This window comes from Prionailurus bengalensis, chromosome B1 (genome assembly GCF_016509475.1).
Source record: "Prionailurus bengalensis isolate Pbe53 chromosome B1, Fcat_Pben_1.1_paternal_pri, whole genome shotgun sequence".
Classification (NCBI taxonomy): Eukaryota; Metazoa; Chordata; class Mammalia; order Carnivora; family Felidae; genus Prionailurus; species Prionailurus bengalensis.
The window spans coordinates 21,702,659-21,723,374 of record NC_057344.1 but is presented as its reverse complement, the minus strand read 5'-3'; the positions used below and the strand labels follow the sequence as shown (position 1 = coordinate 21,723,374).

Sequence of the window (20,716 nt, the reverse complement as noted above, 5' to 3'; positions counted from 1 at the left end):
GAAAATGGCAATGTTGAATCCATAGGATTTTAGGTTTTTAAATGTTGAAGTGGGCTCTCTAGGGGCTACCCAGACACAAAGAACCTCCTAAAGAGGAGTTCTGGGATTCTCTAATCATACTTAAATATACTAGTTTCCTAACACGAGATTTTTAGGCGGTGGCACCAGTCATGGGACAAATGAAGAATATCCTCCTGGAGGTTTAAACACAAAAATAGATGTATGCTTCAATCCAAAATGGTTTTAAAACACACTCAGTTTTCCAAAATACAGCCCTGCCCGAGTCCCTCTGGAGTCAACACCACCAATCAACACTCTGTACTCACAAAATACCTGACACTAAGCAAACGTTGCCAAAATGAAGCGCTTGCCCTTTCTGGGTCCACATTCTGTACAGAACGGCACAATCCAAATATTTCACAAGGTCGATCTATATTCATTTTAAAGTTTGAGTTATAAATCACTTTTATTTTTTAAAGTTAACGTATTTATTTTGAGAGAGAGAGAGAGAGAGCAAGAGAGCAGAGGAGGACCAGAGAGAGAGGGAGAGAGAGAGAATCCCAAGCAGGCTCCACACTGTCATCCCAGAGCCCAACACTGGACTCACACTCATGAACCGTGAGATCATGACCTTAGCCAAAACCAAGAGTCAGATGCTCAACTGACTGAGCCATCCCAGTGCCCCTATAAATCACTTTTAAAATTAGAATAATAAAACTTTTGAAAGGAACACTGATCCCAGCTTTATAAGACTAAAAGCATTTTTCTCTTTGGTCTTTTTTTTTTTAAATTGCTTTTCTCTTTTGTAAGTACAATACATATATTAACCTTCTGAAGGACTGTCATGGTCACATTTTAAGTGAAGGAGTAAAACAATCCACATCATTTGGTGGGCCACAAGTGAATTAATCCAGTTTTCCCAGAGACAGTCAGGATATTCTCATCCCACTGTTACCAATCAATAACAGAGACCCAAGGGACTCTCATTTAAATGCAAACAGCATGTGAAGCTCTTTTTCTTTTTTTTTTTTTATCATTTCAAGTAAATTGTTTCATTAGGAACCTCACGAAGGAGGCGGCTTCCTGTGTTTGTACAGACAAAAGTGCCAGGAACAGATAGATTAGTCAGTGGAGCCCCAATTAACTTACTTCATTATCTCATCCACTCACCTACACAGAAGCATCTACCTTTTCTCTCGTCTCTTCTGTCCTGCCCTCTCCTTCCTGCCGCTATTGCCTCCCATCAGGGAGAAAAAGGCCAGTGAACAGGTCTCAGTTCATGCTCTCCGAATACCCCCCTTCCCCCCAAGGCTGTGTTCACTCCACGATGCACTCACATGCTATTCAGCAACAGCTGCCGGGCATCATGTTGGGGCAATATTTAAATATTATGCCTACAGCTGTGGGGTTTGTTGTTGTTTTTTTTTTTTAATCGTATCTTTACAAATCAGTGGCTCTGTTTGGGGCACACTCTCCAAGACATGGACTATGCACTGAAAAATCATTTTCTCCTCTAGAGGTTTAATAGTTCCAAAAATGACTTTACAGCAGTAAGAAAAGTTTGCCTTTCTTCAACGCTTCCCCCACAGATAACTGAGTTAATGAGTGTTCTTTGCTTGCAGCTATCTTTCCAAAGGCAGGTACCAAATAGGGAAAAACATTCATCAGTGAAACTTTAAGTAAGAGACTAAGCCCATCCGTTGAAAGCTCGGTGATGGGTTCAGGGTGACTGAAATTGAACAAGAGGAACCACTGGGGCTGGGGGCCATTATGATCACTATTAATATAGGTGACGTTAGCTCTAATAGTTCTTTGATCGTTTTTTGGGCTGTAGCTCACAAACTCCTGTCATGAAAAATTCTAAGAATTACTACGCAGCTGACTGTGCAATGAATTTTTTTAATACATGTTTTTTTAGAGCCACTCTTCTTAAGGTAATTCTGGAAACCACACTTAAAAAAGGTAAAAAAAAATCTAAATTAGGAAATGTGATCACAAAATACTGACTCATGTACAGTATTCTCTGAATTCAAATGATCCCAAAGCACATCATAAAACAGTTAAATGAGTGTGGAAATTTATGTAGGAAGACAGATTGGTATCTCCTCACTATAAAAGGGAAAGTGACTCATATCCCCCCAGGGTAAGCTAGCATCCTGCTACATTTTTCAAATGCTATAAAGTTAACTTACTTCCAGTCCCCAGTGTCTCCAAAAGCTGCAGTCATGGTAGCTGCTGCGCATGAGCAGAATGGAACAGTTGGACAAGACCAGGGGCTCATAACTTGTCAGGTGATATCTAGAACTGGTCTGACTTAGAGGCATTGAATTCCCACCCTACCGCATCTTCTTCTTCCGAGATCCAGTGCCCCTTCCCCTCTCTTGGAATCTTTTCAAACCCACCCTGTCTTCACCTTCTATACTAATTGTATATATTCTGCCATCTGTCACGTTTTTCGCACGTTGTCAAGAGTCCCAAATCCCTTGTGTCATTGTTCTTCTTTACCCAAGTTTTAGTCATTATAAATTAATGAGAGATGCTCAAATCAGGCCAGTAGCTGCTTAACACATGAAAGTTACATTTGTATCAAATCCTTCCATAGTCCCTGTGTAGAGTACATTTTAGCCAATCCCAGAATTTGCAATTTTTCTGCACAGTGAGGCTATACTACATGCATTTTTACCTTTTATCACTGTTATCTCTGGTTGGCTGCTGAGAAAAGGATATTTTCTTCACTTCCTGAGCCCTGATGACCTTGTTCATTTGATATTGGTGGCTAATGAATTCATAAAGCTAATAATCTTAAAACAAATACATCTAAGAATCCTTAAGACGCCATGAGCTGACCTTCCAACATGGTTCAATATAGGGGATATATGCCCAGCCTCCGAAAGCTCTGGCTGAAGATGCTGCAAACATCATCACACGATTAAGAAATCCTGTGCCCTTGGGGCGCCTGGGTGGTTCCATTAGTTAAGCATCTGACTCTTGATTTCAGCTCAGGTCATGACCTCATGGTTTGTGGGTTTGAGCCCCACATCGGGGTCAATGCGGGCAGTGTAGAGCCTGCTTGGGATTCTCTCTCCCTCTCTCTCTGCCCCACCCATGCTCGCTCCCTCTCTCTCAAAATAAATAAAATAAACTTAAAAGAAAGAAAGAAAGAAATCCTGTGCCCAGTGACTTGGGATTTTTTTTTGGCAGATTCAGGTAAACTTTATAGCATTTCAATGATACCCCAAAAAGCCAAAATTCCTCTACAGGAAATGGGGATGCCAACAATCATCAATTAGCAACATATGGCAGGAAAGGACAGTCGAGTTTCTGCTCATGCACAGTAGAAGCAGAAGAGGGTTGACTGACACTAAGAAGATTATCCCTGAGTTTCAATACAGCAGGCAAATGAATATTGCTGATAAATGCACTATCAACCTTCTTCTTACAGCTCTGATAGTGACTTTAATCCTGACCTTGAAATGGCTTCTCCTATACACACAAAGCCTTTTTGAAATGGCATTTTATGGAAAAAGAAAAAAGAGAAAAAGAAACAATAATTGATCTAGTGGTGAACTTTTATTCGGGTGGCCACTGTGGACCGGGCAAATAAGTGCTTAATCCTTAGAACACTATGATGAGAACAACTATTAACTTCCACATACAGATGGGGAAACTGAGGTTTGGTGCAGAATCAGGTCTATCTGCTACCGGGGCCTGAACTCCCATGCCTGTCTGAGTTTGCACCCCCATAGTATGCGTTTCTTCCATCAGCATTTAACTGTCCAGGCATTTGACAATTACTGATAATTCTAAAAAGCAGTTCTAAAAATAGTGCAGGGCAAATGCCAGCAGGTAATTGATTGCATTTAGGCTCTAAGAAAAAGGAAAATTACAGCAAGTTTCAGCCTTCTCTATAGGAAAAGCAGGCCTTGTTAAAGACTATGTAATGACATTTACAGAGACCTTAAAACTTCTTTCACACAGATAGTAAAGACCTTTCTTGCTAGTTTTCTTTAGAGTCAAACATTCTAAACATCCTTGTGGGCTTTTTTATAAGGACACCCATATCTTAACTGGGTCGATTGTTCTGTTTTGTAGGAAATGGAACGCGTTAGCTAATAAAATGAAGGAATTAATTCATCCACTACTCTCTCTTTTTGATTAACAGAGATACTTACAATTTAATCTTAAGTATTAAGATTTCTAGAAAGAGGTGTTTTCCCACTCGACTTTTTCAAGTCCTATATGTGTCCCATATTTTTACTGAGACTCTCTTGCAAAGTCACCCTATTGTCAGATCCACTGGGTATTTTCAGTCCTCACTCTCTACAGCCTTCAACACTGTTGACATCTTCCTCCATTTGGAATAGCCCCTTTCTTTGGTACCAGGACATCACAGCTCCTTGTTTCCTATTTCTCTGCCTCGTTCACACCATTTCTCCTGGGGCTACTGCTCTTTGGCTCATCCACCAAATGTTGGATTTCTCAGGCCTCTTCTCTTCTCTGTGGACCCAGTCTGGGCCATCTCATCCATTCATGTTGTTTTGGCTTCCATATTTACGCAGACAACCCTGAAATCTCTATCTTAAGCTCAGAATTCTATTCAGAAGTTCAGATCCATACAGCAAAACCAGATCTCTTAGATATTCATCAGACATTTTATTCCACAGTTCCCAAAATTCAGTTATCAATTCCCCATCCCCAAAACTTAACCATCCTCTGGTATTCTGTATCTCAGTAAACAGCCCACCATGTACCCAGCTACCAGAGGAGAAAGCTGGGTATTACAACCTTTGTCTTTCTCTCTCATCCTTCATATCAAATCAACCATCACCTGCTCTGTATGTACTTCTTAAATACCACTACGACTCATATCTGTCCTCTGCCCTGCGCATCCTATCACTAACTCAATAAAAGATGTCATCTCTCCTCCAGAAGACCGCACCCACGTGCAGCCAAGATCCTCTTGCTACGCGGCCTCCTTCAGTCCATTCTTGGGAAAACCATACATCATCAAAACAAAATTTTATGCTTGAAAACAGGCACTAATGATATTTACAGAACAATAAACAGAAATTAGATCCATCCTGGAAAGCTAGCACATGTGGTCATACTATCAGACTGCAGTTAGAGAGATGTCTTTGTAAAACACATCCTTCACCATGTCATGTCTCTGCCTACAAGGTGTCATTGGCTCCCCAGGGCCGTCAGGAAGGAAGCCAAACTTCTTAACAAGGCTCTTCATGGTCTAGTCCTGCTTGGCTCTCATGCTTTGTATCTCACCCTTATTACCTGTATGCACCACACTTCTACCACAGGTTTAATTCCCCCCAATTCACCTACTCTCTCTTGATCCTGGGATGCTTGGGTGCTCATGAGTCTTCCCAGAAGCTTTGCCTACTCTCTGCTACCATGTTTCTATGTACATGTCTCCTAACCCTGAGAACTGGCTCACATGCCCCCAGGGGGCTGCCAACACACCTAATACTTATCCCTACCCATGTGGTGCTGTAATTGCTTAGTTTCTTGTTTTATTGACCACGAGACCATGTTAGCGCCATAAGTTTCCTATCTATAAGGCACTTAAGAGCAAAAAAAAAAAAAAGTAATTGAGGGGGTAGAGGGAGGGCGACTTCTCTTGAAGCTGAATTTAAATAGTAAGCGTACCATTTTCACTTACGTTTACCATTTACTGTTTACTGCATGTGGGGGGATTAATAAATACTACAAGGAGACAGAGGGTCTAAGATTTCTCATAAGCCAGAGGTTAGTACCACTAATGTGCTAAACCAGAGGTCTGAAAATATTTTTGATTGAAACCTCATGCACTTTTCATATTGGTGGATTTTATGATTTATAAACTATACATATGTTCTATTGTGCTAATGTATGATGTATGTTCTAAGAAACAGAAATAAAGAATTTTTTTCTGAAAAGGTAAATAGAGGTTCTAAGTTTTTCTGTACCTCAGTTGATCATTATCTGTTTATTCTGTTTTGAAGATCATTTTCTTTTTTTTAATTTTTTTAATGTTTATTTCTGAGACACAGACAGAGCATGAGTGGGGGAGGGGCAGAGAGAGAGGGAGACACAGATTCTGAAGCAGGTCCAGGCTCCGAGCTATCAGCACAGAGCCCCATGCGGGGCTCGAACTCACAGACCATGAGATCATGACATGAGCCGAAGTCAGACGCTCAACCGACTGAGCCACCCAGGCGCCCCAAAGATCATTTTCAAGGATGGCTTTTGAAGACAAACTGTAATGAGTTAGTTGCTGTAACACCAGAGCCAGGCCTAGTACAGAGCCTGGCACATAATAAGTCCTCAGTTATTGAGTGAAAGAAAGTTTGGACCAAGGAATTGAGTTTACTATAGGGTGATATCTAATTCCCAAATAGTCACAATTATTAATGCTATTGGGAGGGGCAGTAAGAAGAAATTCATTTCTATAAGTGAGATTAACCAATATATTTGTGAATAATCTTCCATTTTATATATTTTCCTTAAGATTTATGTCTTCAGTGAGTGAGTTTTTAAACCCATTTCATGCCATTAATTCATCATCACTGATGTCAGAAAAAAAAAAAACACTGTTCAGGTCAGACAATGGGAAAGGAAGGTCTCAAAGGCATACTGAGAAAGATAAACAAGGTTTATAGTCTGCCCAAAATTAGCCAGGATAAAGAAGATGTGATATATCTATATCTATATCTATATCTATCTATCTATATCATCTAACTATGGTGGAATATTACTTAGCCATAAAAAAGAATGAAATCTTGCCATTTGCGACAACATGGATAGAGATAGAATGTACTATGCTAAACAAAATAAGTCAATCAGTGAAGGAAAAATATATGATTTCACTCAAAGGTGGAATTTAAGAAACAAAACAGATGAACATATAGGAGGAGGGGAGAAAAGAAGAAAGGGAAACAAACCACAAGAGAGTCTTAACCATAGACACAAACTGAGGATTGATGGAGGGACATGGGTGGGATACGGACTGGATGGGTGATGGGTACTAAGGAGGGCACTTGTGATGAGCACTGGGTATTGTACAAAAGTGATGAATCACTGAATTCTACTTGTGAAATCAATATGGCACCATCTATTAACTAACTAAAATTTCAATCATAATTTTAAAAAGCCAGGAAAAATTTTTTTCTTAGTATCCACCTCACTTCCAAATAATAACATTAAATTGTACAAGATATGCGAACAACATAGTGTCCTTGAGAGAAAAGGACCAGACCTGATGGAGTCTGGTTGCATTCGGTGTGTGATAGATTGTGTGTGCTAGAGAGGAAAGTATCATAGGTCACTGACAAACACAAGCCCCATAACTTGAATTCTGATGCTTTGATTCAGGAGCATTTGACTGTTTTTTTTTTTTTCAGAGTACTAGAAATGAAAGTCACACATTCGTAATCTTTTCTGAAACTTTGAGACAAGAGGCTGGCATGACCTAGAGGCTGGAATATCTAATGAGTTTTAGTTTCTCTCTCTGGATTTTATAAGAACCTTTCACCTTCAGATTTATTCTACTAATTTTTACAAGATTTCCACATACGATAAGATTTAAGCATACAGATTCAATAATTTCTAGTCAATGTACAGAGTACTGCAACCATCACCACAATCCAATTATAAAACACTTCCATCACCACAGAAAGGAACTTCGTGCCTGTGTGCGGGTATTTCTCATTCCCACTGCAACTCCCAGGCAACCAGTAATTTACTCTCTGTCACCATAAATTTACCTTTTCTTTGAAATGAAGTTATACAATGGGTAATCTTCTGTGTCTGGCTTCTTCCACTTAACGTGTATTTGAAGTTCATCCATGCTATAATTCACATCACTGCTTCACGCCCTTTGATTGTTCTGTACCACAGCATTACAGGGATGCACCATTTTTTGTCTATTCACTAGTTGATGGACTTTTGCACTGTTTTCCTTTCTCTGGCTAATATAAATAATGCCGCTAATGAACATTACGTACAAGTCTTTGGGTAGGTATATAACATCATTTCTTTGGCTAGATAAGTAGGAGTGATATTGCTGGGTCGGATGGTATATTTATGTTTCTTATTTCAAGAAAGTGTCAAACTGTTTATACAAAGTGGCTGCACCATCATGCCACCTAACTTGAAGTTTCCTGAGTACCAGATAAATGTCACTGTGTTTTGAACAAGTCCAGAGTTCCCAATCCGAGTGGACTCTAAACTTCTGCCAGTGCTTACTAATTACCGCACCTCCATCATTCCATAATTTTCAATGACCCTATATATTGCCACAATGAGGATTTGATAAAATTCAATTCTGGTTCCTTGGAGCCTTTAGAAAATTCAAATACAAATGGACCATTAAAAGCTACCATCCTTTTTTCATAACTCTTCTTGAAAAATGTCAGAAACATTCATATCACTATTAGGTTTGCTGTGAGTTACATCAAAATGGTAAAGCAATGAAGACTAATGAGGAGTATGGGCATTGGGGAGATCCTTCGGTAAATCACCTATGTCAAGAGACAAAAGGGAGTCCTCAGATTGAGTCTTTAGAGGAGTGTGACATTTCTGTGGAAAACAGTGTTTCATGCGAGAGTGTTATTTAAGTAGCCCATGAAGGATAAAGGGAAAAAAGGAAACTAAACACTGTTCACACATCAACACACCTCCCCTCCTTAAGTGAATTCTCCATTGTCACCCTCAAAGGAGCTGAGATATAACCATGACTTCTTAAGCAGAGTTCGTAATACCAGGACTGATGCATTCAACTTTTCACAAGGGGAAAAATAGAAATTTCACTTAGAAAAAAAAGAAAGAAAAAAAGAAAAATCTATATTTAATGGAAGAACAAGGCCCCCACCTAGTGGATAATTCAAGAATTTGGTTTTTTACAGTTTACATTGGGGTTTACACAGTAAAATGGCATAATAGATCTATAGAGAGACAAAACAGAAATGTCAATAATTAATTCCTATTTACATTTGAAGCCTAGAAAAACCTGGAAAGAGTCCCACAATCTTTCAGGGAAACAGGGAAAGGGCACAGTCACCAATAACATGTTTAAAAGTAAATGTAGGCGATAGAAGGTAGAGAAAGAAGGCAAGCTTCAGAAGGATGGAGAAGAGAACATTTAGCTAAATGATTAAAAATGTGCACGACTGAAAGCAACAGTGACTTTCCATTGTAAATCCTCAACACCACATGAATTGTCACAGAGCACAGGCCACCAGTGTCTGGGTTATTTCCCTCACCAGTCTTGTGCACAGGCCAAGATTTTGTGGGGTCAGGAGACAAAAAGTAACTGTGCTTCTAAATTATGTCATTATCAAAGGCAATTATAGGATTCCCTAACCCTATACAATAGTTTCCAAATTGTATGACTTTTACTGAGCGTATTAAAATTCTAGACAATAACAGATTTCAGGTTTATAACTCTGCTATATAATGTATTTTTTAAAATCTCCGCACTAGTGTAGAGATTAAACAAAAATTATGCTAAATTTTGAGGATTCACCTTGTTCTAGGCACTGGTAAAGACTTGACATAAATTATTTATATAATCCCAAAAACAATCTGAAGCTCCCCCTTTATACAGGTGAAGGACCTTCAAAACACACAGCATCAAGTGGCAGACAGGAATTTGAGCCAGCAAGTCAAACCCCAAAGGCCACGCTCCCAATCTCTGAATGAAAAGAGGAATAAAGTTAGCAAAATATAAAGTAAATGCATATTTCTCAATGTGGTCAAGGATATATGTACATCTTTTTCTTATTTATTTGATAATTTTCAAGACATCATTAACATCCCAATTCAATGTTTAGAACAAGAACTGAAGTAATCCTCTGAAGTCCCGGGCTCTAACTTTGTCTTTGACTTCACTCCCCTTTTAACCTTAGACAATTGCTTTAAGCTTTGTGATGAAATGACTTGCCTCTTTTTCTAGTGTTCCTAGTATAGAAGCCATTTGGTGTTGTATTGAAGCCAATGGGACACAGTAGGGTCATCTCTAACATGGATAAATATGTTCCCATTCCCACTGCAAGACAATCATAACAATATAAAACAGGAGCCCAAACTTCCATTTGTTAGAGGAATACACTTGAGAGAGCATTAGGATCATTTGGTACAACATCCTTGGAGTCTCCATTTTCTTTCCTCAACAACATTGACTAGAATTCAGTGTTCCCCCATGGTAATGCCTTTAGGGCAACAAACCTTGGTTTCGCAGGATTATCTCATGAGTGCAAGAGAGTTAACAGCTTTGGCCCCCACCTTTAAAATGCCAATACAGCTCTGCACATTCCCAAATTCACCTCTACCTGAAACAGCACAGCCTCTTGGTAAAAAGCATGATAAAATTGCTTCAGGCCCTGGAATCTTCGCCCCTCAGTTTCCTCTAAGTTTACAAAATATAAAGAGATATCACCAGAGAGGAGAAACCACAAACCACATGTGCTTTAAATCAACCAGTCAACAGACATATATGATTGCCTAGGGGAGCCGGTCAGGCCGAGGTTGGGGGGGGGGGGGGGGGCAGGGGGAGGGTTCACTTTCCCTAGTACGGAAGACAGGATCCAAAGCAGAGTGCAGCACACAAATTGTGAGTGGTTCCTGTTGTGATCTTTTTAGTCTCACTCCTGGCTTTTTACAGATTTAGAAGTTAGCTTTTGAAATATGGAACTATGATTTTTGGTCCTTAACATGCAGTGGTAATTCATCAGACACAGGAAAATGCAAAACAAGATTTACAGGCATGGTGTGCGTGGGTTGGGGAAGGGGATGGCAAAAATGCTTGTACATGTAAAAGGTAGGATAGTTCAAAGATAGTCTGGGCTTGCAAAAAAGTGGATGCCTTTCCTATTTTTCTATAACTCAACCTTAATTTCAATACCCTACTCCACATAATAAAAGAAATTTGATCTAATCATTAAAATCAAATACCAGGGTTTTCTCAGCCATTTTTTATTTAAGCTCAGTATTTCCCCCTCTTTTATTCCTTCTCCATTTAGGGACATGGGGAGTGTTGAGAGACTCATAATAATAACCGTAATTACTATTATCATAATAGCTAAAATTTGTTGAGCACTTGTGGTAGAATCCCTCTCTCTTCCTCTCCGTCTTCCCATCCCCAGGCAACTGAACTGCTTTCTATCATGATAGATTAGTCTACATTTTTGTAATTTTATATAAATGGAATTATATACTATGTACTCTTTTGGTTTAGCTTCATCCACTTCATATAATCATTTTGAGATTCATCCATAATGTTGCACATGTCAATAATTCATTCCCTCTCATTGTATAGATATTCTATTTTATATCCATTCAACGAAAATTTTGGTCATTTCCAGTTTTTAGCTATCACAAATAGAGCCACTCTGAATATTCATGTACAAGCCTTTTTAGGTACATGTACTCTGTTTCTCCTGGGTAAATACCTAGGAATGGGATGGTTGGATCATATGGTAGATGTACATACACCTTTTAAGAAAATGCTAACCTTTTGTCCAAAGTGGTTTTATCATTCCCACCGGGAGCATATGAAAGTTCACATCTTTACCAACATTAAAATGTAGCCAGACATTATAAACTTTAGTCATTCAAGTGGGCGATTAGTTTAATTTATATTTTCCATGATGGCTAATGACCTTGAGAATCTTTTTATGTGTTTATTTACCATCTGTATAATTTCTTTGAAAAAATATCTGTTTTGGGGCGCCTGGGTGGCGCAGTCGGTTAAGCGTCCGTCTTCAGCCAGGTCACGATCTCGCGGTCCGTGAGTTCGAGCCCCGCGTCAGGCTCTGGGCTGATGGCTCAGAGCCTGGAGCCTGTTTCCGATTCTGTGTCTCCCTCTCTCTCTGCCCCTCGCCCGTTCATGCTCTGTCTCTCTCTGTCCCAAAAACAAATAAACGTTGAAAAAAAAAATCTGTTCAAATGTCTATTTCTATTTTCTACTAAACTGTTTTCTTTTCGTTAAGTTGTAAGACACTTTTTAATTTTTTTTTTCAACGTTTATTTGTTTTTGGGACAGAGAGAGACAGAGCATGAACGGGCGAGGGGCAGAGAGAGAGGGAGACACAGAATCGGAAACAGGCTCCAGGCTCTGAGCCATCAGCCCAGAGCCTGACGCGGGGCTCGAACTCACGGACCGCGAGATCGTGACCTGGCTGAAGACGGACGCTTAACCGACTGCGCCACCCAGGCGCCCCTGTAAGACACTTTTTATACTCAAGATACAGGTCCTTTAACAGATGCACCTCTTGCAATATCTTCTCCCAGTTTTATTTACTTAACCGAGCACAAGATTTTAGTTTTGATAACACCTACCATATTGATTATTTTTATCTTATGAATTGTGTTTTGGTGCTGTATTTGAGAAGTCTTTCCCAAGGCCAACATCACTTAAGCTGTCTCCTCTGTGATCCTCTAGAAGTGCTAGGGTGTAAGCTCTTAATATTTAAGGTTTTGAACAATTTCAAGGGAATTTTTGCTTACATTGTAAGGTAAGAGTTGAGCTTCAGGTTTTTTTTGCCTGTGGCTGTGCAATTGTTCTGTACCATTTGTTGAAAGGATTGTCCTTTCACCACTGAATTTATATCGTCACTAAATTCCATTTATCTGTTTGTCTATCTTTACACCAATACCACACCTTTGCCCACAGCTTTACTGAGATATAATTAGCATATAATATAAAGTTTAAGGCATACCATGTGATGATTTGATCCATATACACATTATGAAATGTATACCCCAGTAAAGTTAGTTAGCACATCTTTCACCTCACATAATTATCATTTTTTGTTATTGTCATTATATTACATAATTAAAGCTCTACTCTCGTAGCAACTTTCAAGTATGCAATACAGTATTGGTTACTAGAGGCTGCGTGCTATATATTAGACTCCTGAAACTTACTCATTAATAATTATGGTTTTGATTTGCATGTCCCTGATGATAAGTGATATTAGCTCCTTTTCATGTACTTGGCCACCTTTATGTCTTCTTTGCAAAAACATCTATTCAAGACCTCTGCCTGTTTTTTAATTGGATTATTTACTGATTTTTCTTCTTGCTTATTATTCGCCTTTTCAGATTTTGTATTTCTTCTTGATTCAAATGGTAGGTTTTATGTTTCTAGGAAATTCTCCATTTATTCTAGGTTGTTCAATTTGTTGACATAAAATTGTTCGTAATAGTCTCTCATGATTCTTTGTATTTCTGTGGTATTATTTGTAATTCTTCTCTTTCATTTATAACTTTATTATTTGAATACCTTTTCTTTTCTTGGCAAGTCTAGCTAAAGGTTTGTCAAATTTGTTAATCTTTTCAAAAAATCAACCCTTAGTTTCTTTGATCTTTTCTACTGTCTTTTTAGTCCCTATTTCATTTATTTCTACTCTGATCTTGTTATTTCCTTTCTTATCCTAACTTTGGACTCAGTTTATTCTTGTTTGTCTAGTTCCTTCATGTGTATAGTTAGTTTGTCTATGTAAGACTTTTTTTTTTAATTTTTTTTAACGTTTTATTTATTTTTGAGACAGGGAGAGACAGAGCATGAACAGGGGAGGGTCAGAGAGAGGGAGACACAGAATCCGAAACAGGCTCCAGGCTCTGAGCTGTCAGCACCGAGCGTGACACGGGGCTCAAACTCACGGACCGTGAGATCGTGACCTGAGCCGAAGTCGGCCGCTTAACCGACTGAGCCACCCAGGCGCCCCAAGACTTTTTTTTTAATTAATATAGGCATTTATCACTATAAAATTCCCTCTTAGTACCACTTTGCTGCCGCCAATTAAGTTTGGTGTTTTGTGTTTCCAGTTTCATTTGTTTCAAAATAGGTTTTTATTTCCCCTTTGATTTCATCTTTGAGCCACTGGTTATTCAGGAGTGTGTTGTTTAATTTTCACATGTTGAGAGTTTCCCTGTTTTCCTCCTGTTACTGATTTCAGTTTCATTCTACTATGGTCCAAAAAAGATACTCGGTATGAATACAAGCTTTTTAAAATTGATGATACTTGTTTTGTGATCTAACAAATGATCTATCCTGCAGACTTTTCTATATGTGTTTGAGAAGACTGTGAATTCTACTACTGTCGCATAGAATGTTCTGTATATGTCTTTAGGTCATTTGGGTCTAAAGTATCGTTCAAACCCAATGTTTCCTTTATGATTTTCTGGCTAGATAACCTACCCATTGTTGAAAATCTGGGTATTGAAGTTCACTACTACTATTGTAATGTCTATTATTCCTTTCAGATTTGTTACAATATCACACTTTCTTGATTACTGTAGGTTTACAGGTAAGTCTTAAAAGCAGGTAGTGAAGACCTCAAAATTTCTTCTTTTTAAATTTGTTTTTTCTTTTTTCTTTTTTCTTTTTTTTTTTTTTTTTGGTAATATCTAGATCTTCTACATCTCTATGTAAACTTTAGAACAATGTTTTAAGTTTCCAGAAACAAACTTTCTGTGATTTTTAAGTATGATTGTGTTGAACATATCAAGCAATTTAAAAAAAAATGATAATATTGTATCTTCTAATCTAAACACAATATATTTCTCCAATTATTTGAGCCTTCTTTAAATCATCTTAGCACCTGATAGTGTTCCAGGTATAGGATTTATACATCTTTTGTTAAATGCATTCCTAATTATTTCAATGTTATTTTTAAAGTACTTACTAAATTTTTATTTCTGATTGCTTATTGCCCAAATGTAGAAATACAATTGAATTTTGTTTAATGTCATCTGTAAATAAAACGAGTTTTACTACTTCCTTTCTTATTTATATGCCATTTATTTGTTGTTATTTCCTATTGCATGGGCTAGTACCCTATAGTACAAGATTGAGTAGAAATGGTGAAAGCAAACATCTTGATTTGTTTCTATTTTTTTGAGAGAAAGCATTCAGTCTTTCATCATTAAGTTACATGTTAACAACAGTTTTTTCATAGATGCCCTTATTAGGTTAGGAAAACTCCCTTCTCTACTGAGAATTTTTATTGGAAATGGATGCTGGGTTTTGTCAAAGCTTTTTTTCCACATCTAAAGAGATAATCATATGGTTTTTCTTTTGTAATCTGTTAACGTGGTGGATTAGGCAGATCAAATTTTTTTTCTCACTAAACTTTTGTTTTAATAGGTCTCAAAATTCTGTGACAGATTTTAGATCGTTGTTTCTATTAAGAAGTACTGATTTTAAAAACTAATAACTTAAAACTGCCACATACATACATACATACACACAAATAACAAATGGTCCACAAAACATTCTACTTTCCTTCTGAAGGTTTTACGAGGCATTGCTATCATTAACCAGTCTTTTACCATTCAACTTAAATGGCCAATTGACACAAACAGTTCTGAAATCTTCCTTCCACCACTGATGAAGACGGGGTGACAGGTATTGGGGATAATATTCGTTTAGCCTTCAGAGTCTTCTGGGCAGACTTGGTGACCTTGCCAGCTCCAGTTGCCTTCTTGTCCACTGCTTTGATGACACGCACAGCCGCATCTGTCTCACGTCAAAACAGCAAAACAGTCCAGAGGAGGATGGAGAAGCTTTCAACACACATGGGCTTGTCAGGAACCATATCAATGATGGCAGCATCAACAGATTGCAAGAACTCAGGACCATCTTATAGCTTTTTGTCCTGAACGACGATCAATCTTCTCCTTCAGCTCAGTGAACTTGCAAGCACTGTGAGCTGTGTGACGATGCAGCACAAGTGCATAGCCAGCACTGACATGGCCTGGATGGTTCAGGATAAGCACCTGAACTAGGAAGCCAGCTGCTTCCATTGATGGGTCACTTTTGCTATCACCAGCCACAGTGCCATGACAAACATCTTGGACAGATACATTCTTGACAATGAAGCCCACATTGTCCCCAGGAAGAGCTTCACTCAACACTTCATGGTGGATTTTTTTTTTAACGTTTATTTATTTTTGAGAGATACAGTGTGCGAGAGCGGGGAGGGGCAGAGACAAAAGGAGACACAGAATCCGAAGCAGGCTACAGGCTCTGAGCCGTCAGCACAGAGCCTGATGCAGGGCTCGAACCCACAAACCTCAAGATCACGACCTGAGCTGAAGTCCAGCGCTTAACTGACTGAGCCACCCAGGCACCCCCGTGGCGCATTTCAATAGACTTCATTTCAGTTATAACATTGACTGGAGCAAAAGTGACTACCACGCCTGGTTTAAGAACACCAATCTCCATGCGGCCCACAGGAACAGTACCGATACCACCAATTTTGTAGACATCCTGGAGGGGTAGGCTTGTCAGTTGGATGAGTTGTTGGCAGAATGCAATCCAGAGCTTCAAGCATCGTGGTTCCACTGGCATTGCCATCTTTACGGGTGACTTTCCATCCCTTGAACGAAGGCATGTTAGCGCTTAGCTCCAGCATGTTGTCACCATTCCAACCAGAAATTTGCACAAATGCTACTGTGTCGGGGTTGTAGCCAATTTTCTTAATGTAGGCGCTGACTGCCTTAACGATTTCCTCATATCTCTTCAGGCTGTAGGGCGGCTCAGCAGAATCCATTTTGTTAACACTGACAATGAGTTGTCTTCCACCCAGTGTGTAAGCCAGAAGGCATGCCTCAGGGGTCTGCCCATTCTTGGAGAGACTTGCTTCAAATTCACCAACACCAGCAGCGACAATCAGGACAGCACAGTCAGCCTGAGATGTGTCTATAATCGTATTTTTGATAAAATCTCTGTGTCCTGGGGTATCGATGATGGTCACATAATAATTGCTGGTCGCAAATTTCCACAGGGAGATGTCAATGGTGACACCATGTTTATGTTCAGCTTTCAGTTTATCAAAGACCCAGGGATACTTGAGAGAGCTCTTTCTCATCTCAGCAGCCTTCTTCCCAAATTTTTCAATAGTTCTCTTGCTGATTCCACCACATTTGTAGATCAGATGACCAGCAGCGGTAGACTTGCCCGAACCTGCGTGTCCAATGACGACGATGTTGACATGAGGCTTTGCCTTTTCCATTTTGGTTTAAGTTTAGCAGTGTTTTCTATGACACCTGTGTTCCGGTGGCAAACCTTCGTAGGCTGAATTTCAAGTGTTAAACCGAGGTGGACTCCTGCATAAACATCATTTGATCATGACATATTATTATTTATAAATATTTTTGGATTTGAGTTACTGAAGATTTTTAGAGAATGTTTGCGTTTATCTTCATGAAGGCCATTGGTCCGTAGTTTCCTTGTAATATTTTTGTCCAGTTTTGGCATCAGCATCATATTTAGATAAATTGGGAAGAATTTTCTGGATGAGGTTTATAAAATGGATATTATTTCTTGAATATGATTAACATACATTAACATTTTAAATCTTAACCTCTTTGAAAACAACATGAGGTAGGACATTATTATTACCATTTTATAGGATGGTTAATCTACTTGCTCAAGGGTCACAATTTATAAGAGTCACAGTCATGGAGCCAGAACTAGAACCTTGGCTGTCTGATACCAAAGCCCAACTCATAGCTACTTCACTATACTGATTTCTGTTACAGCCAAGTAAAATGAAATAATTTCATTTCAAATGTAAATAGCGCATATTTTCTAATTCCTTTTAAGCCCCATACATGAAGACTGAGAACATGGTAGAGACAGTGGAAGTCTTTTACTTAGGAAATATCTAGTCTTTGGAGGAATAACTGTGTGATGGGTTGTTAAAATGGGAATTTTTTTTGGTCCCAAATTTTGCTGAGGTTATAAAAGGCCCAGAAACAAAATAAAAGGTACAAAATTTGCAGAAGGGATGGTCATAAACTCTTTTGCAGACTTAGCTTACAATCAGCCAACAGCGAGAAACAGTTGGCAATTGAAGAGCCTGGAACAAGGAAAGTCGGAGAACTGTGTCATTTTTTCACCCACCAGCCCTCGTTGTAAGTTGAGAGGAGGAGGTTTGAGAAGACCATAGGTAGAGCCAGAAGTTTGCTCCCAATTGTGTAAGAGGCAAAGAGATTGGCATTTGACGCTCGCCTGAGGAGAGCAAATGCAAAAGTCAATGCTGTGAGCTGCCGGCAATGTCAGGACAAAGAAAGAGAAAAGGTAAGGAAGCAACTTTTCTTCCCTTGATACATGAGAGTGAAGCAGGCTGAATCCTCAACAGATGTATCCAAAAAGGAGAGCCAGCCAGGGTGAGCATACCACAGCAGTGAGAGGCTACGGCTCACACCAGCAAGAAAAGGCTCGGAAGGTGAGTCAGAGAAGGTTAGCTAGAGAGTGCATCATCCACTCATAAAACTGCAAAATGGGACATCCAAAGAACGCACAAACGGGCACCCAAACATGAATCAGATTTGGGCCTCCGTCAAAACTTCCAATGCCATATCTACTGGCTAGTGTCTCATTTAAGACCTGAATTAATATCCATAAATATGATTTGTCTTAATGTAGGCACGTATGCGTGTGTGTGCATGTGTATGTGTGTGTACGTGTGCTCACGTATGTGTGTGAACTTTGTCAGGGTTTTGATAGTGGTGTTATATTGGCTTTGTCCAAAAAATTTTCCTTCACGGCCCAAGTACAACTATGCTTCTTCTGATGTTATTACCCTAGATAAAAGTTAAAGGAGGCCCAGGGAAAAACCTGTATTCTCCTGGTAAAGCTCTTTCCTACCGAATCTTACCTTTACAGAATTACCATTCGCTACAATAAAGTAACAGGCCAGTGCCAAGAAGCAGTATGTTATTGAAATATGTTTTCCACCCACCCCCCACCTTCTTTTCCTGATAGATCAACATTACGCCCTCATTCCTTTTCACCTCAAGAAGTCCAGTCTTCTTGGGCATCCCTCCCTATCCAGACTTTCCATCTCATATGGCTTTGTACATCTACATGTAAACCCAATACTTCAATTCTCCCCAACTTTCTATATTCCTCCTCTAAAAGTCATGTTCACTCATCAACATAATCTATTATATCTTCAGCCTCTTTTTTTAAACATGTATTTCCCCTTCTTGCTCATGATTACAGGCTGTTTCCTGAGGACTCCAATTTCCGGCAGCTCTCTCAGGAGAGTTTTCTCCCACTCCATACATACCACCAAAACTAGAGGTCAATTAGGTGTAAGACTTGCTCCTCCTTGCTGCATCCAGACAACTTATCCTTACTTCCTAAAACTTGAAAATTTCGAGTACATGCCATAGAAACACGATACCGTTCATTCGCAGAGAACTTTACCACCTAGATAGTGTTTTTCTTTCAACCACTAGCCCCATCAACAGTTAGACTGACACTACGCCTATACAGATTCAACACTTTGACCACCCCATTTTCTTGACCTCTCTGCTTTCAATAATTTTGTCTTTAATGTTACCTCTTCCACTAAGAACTACATCATCTCCAGTATCTGTTGCAGTCAACCCATTCCCTGATCATTACATCCTATCTTGAGAGCGCACCCTCTAGAACCATCACGCCAACAGTCCTCGTTCCAAGAACTCACTGCAACTTCCAATCCGCTGACCGGACCACTTTTCTATGCTGTATCACACATCTCATGCCCTCACTTCCTTACTTACCCAGCTTACATTCTATGAGTGATCATAATAATCACTAACTCCTACACCTTCCAGTCCTAGATCTTCTTTCCCTTCATTATATTCAGCTAACGAAACATCAATCGTGCTTAAATTCAATTCCAAATCCAACCCTGAGTTCTATATGCTGATTAATCTCTTGGTTAGTTGGATTTCTTTATTACATACTTCATCCAAGAACTCATGGATGCTATACTCCCTGAGCCCGTGCAGTTTTGAGTCGATTCATCTGTAACATTTACACCTTAACTGAAATGTCTCAGGTATATTTTTCTTCAAAAATTTACCCTCTACCTCCCACAACATTTCAAATATTCTTCCACTGTCTTCTGGCTATTGTGAAAAAATTGTCCTGATATTTGAGGTGAGTTTTTTCCTGGAATCCTGAGTAATCATTTAATTTTCCTTGAGGATCAGTAACTTCACCTTGATATAGATTAGCATTGACTGTTCTGGAACATGCTGTACATTTCTTTTTTTTTTTAATTTTTTTTTAACGTTTTATTTATTGAGACAGAGAGAGACAGAGCATGAACGGGGGAGGGGCAGAGAGAGGGGGAGACACAGAATCGGAAGCAGGCTCCAGGCTCTGAGCCATCAGCCCAGAGCCCGACGCGGGGCTCGAACTCACGGACCGCGAGATCGTGACCTGAGCTGAAGTTGGACGCTCAACCGACTGAGCCACCCAGGCGCCCCATGTACATTTCAATTTTCAGATGTTATAACATTAATTTCATTTCAAGAACTTTTTAAAATTATATTTTGGAATATTTTCAGTTTTTTTTTAACTCTACAATGGTATTCATTAACTTTCATATGTATTATATTTCTCTAATTTCTTTTAGTCTCATTTTTCTTCTTCATATTATCTGAATTATTTTCCTAGCCTCTTTACCACTGGTTCAATTTTCAACACTATTCAACACTATGACATTATTTTCAATTAGTTCCAAAATTATGTCTTTTTATATTCAATTTATTTATCTAACTCTCTCAAATGATCTTCTTTAATATTCTTTTCATCTCTGGCTTATGGTTTCATGTATCCTATATTCTCTTTAATTTCTTTGAAAATGCAAAACATTACTTGTGAATATTTCTCCTTTAATACTAGGGTATGTAATCATTTAGAGTGCTCTGC

General features: G+C 39.0%; 1 long non-coding RNA gene and 1 pseudogene across 1 annotated transcript; one reads left to right on the top strand and one right to left on the bottom strand.

Annotated features, from left to right (window-relative positions):
- The first annotated feature begins 304 nt into the window (after positions 1-304).
- LOC122471518 lies at positions 305-16,494 on the top strand. Its single transcript, XR_006294200.1, has 3 exons — positions 305-318; positions 8,198-8,209; positions 16,397-16,494. It is a non-coding gene; the product is annotated as an uncharacterized LOC122471518 (long non-coding RNA).
- LOC122471514 lies at positions 15,111-17,353 on the bottom strand (annotated as a pseudogene).
- Positions 17,354-20,716: the final 3,363 nt, after the last annotated feature.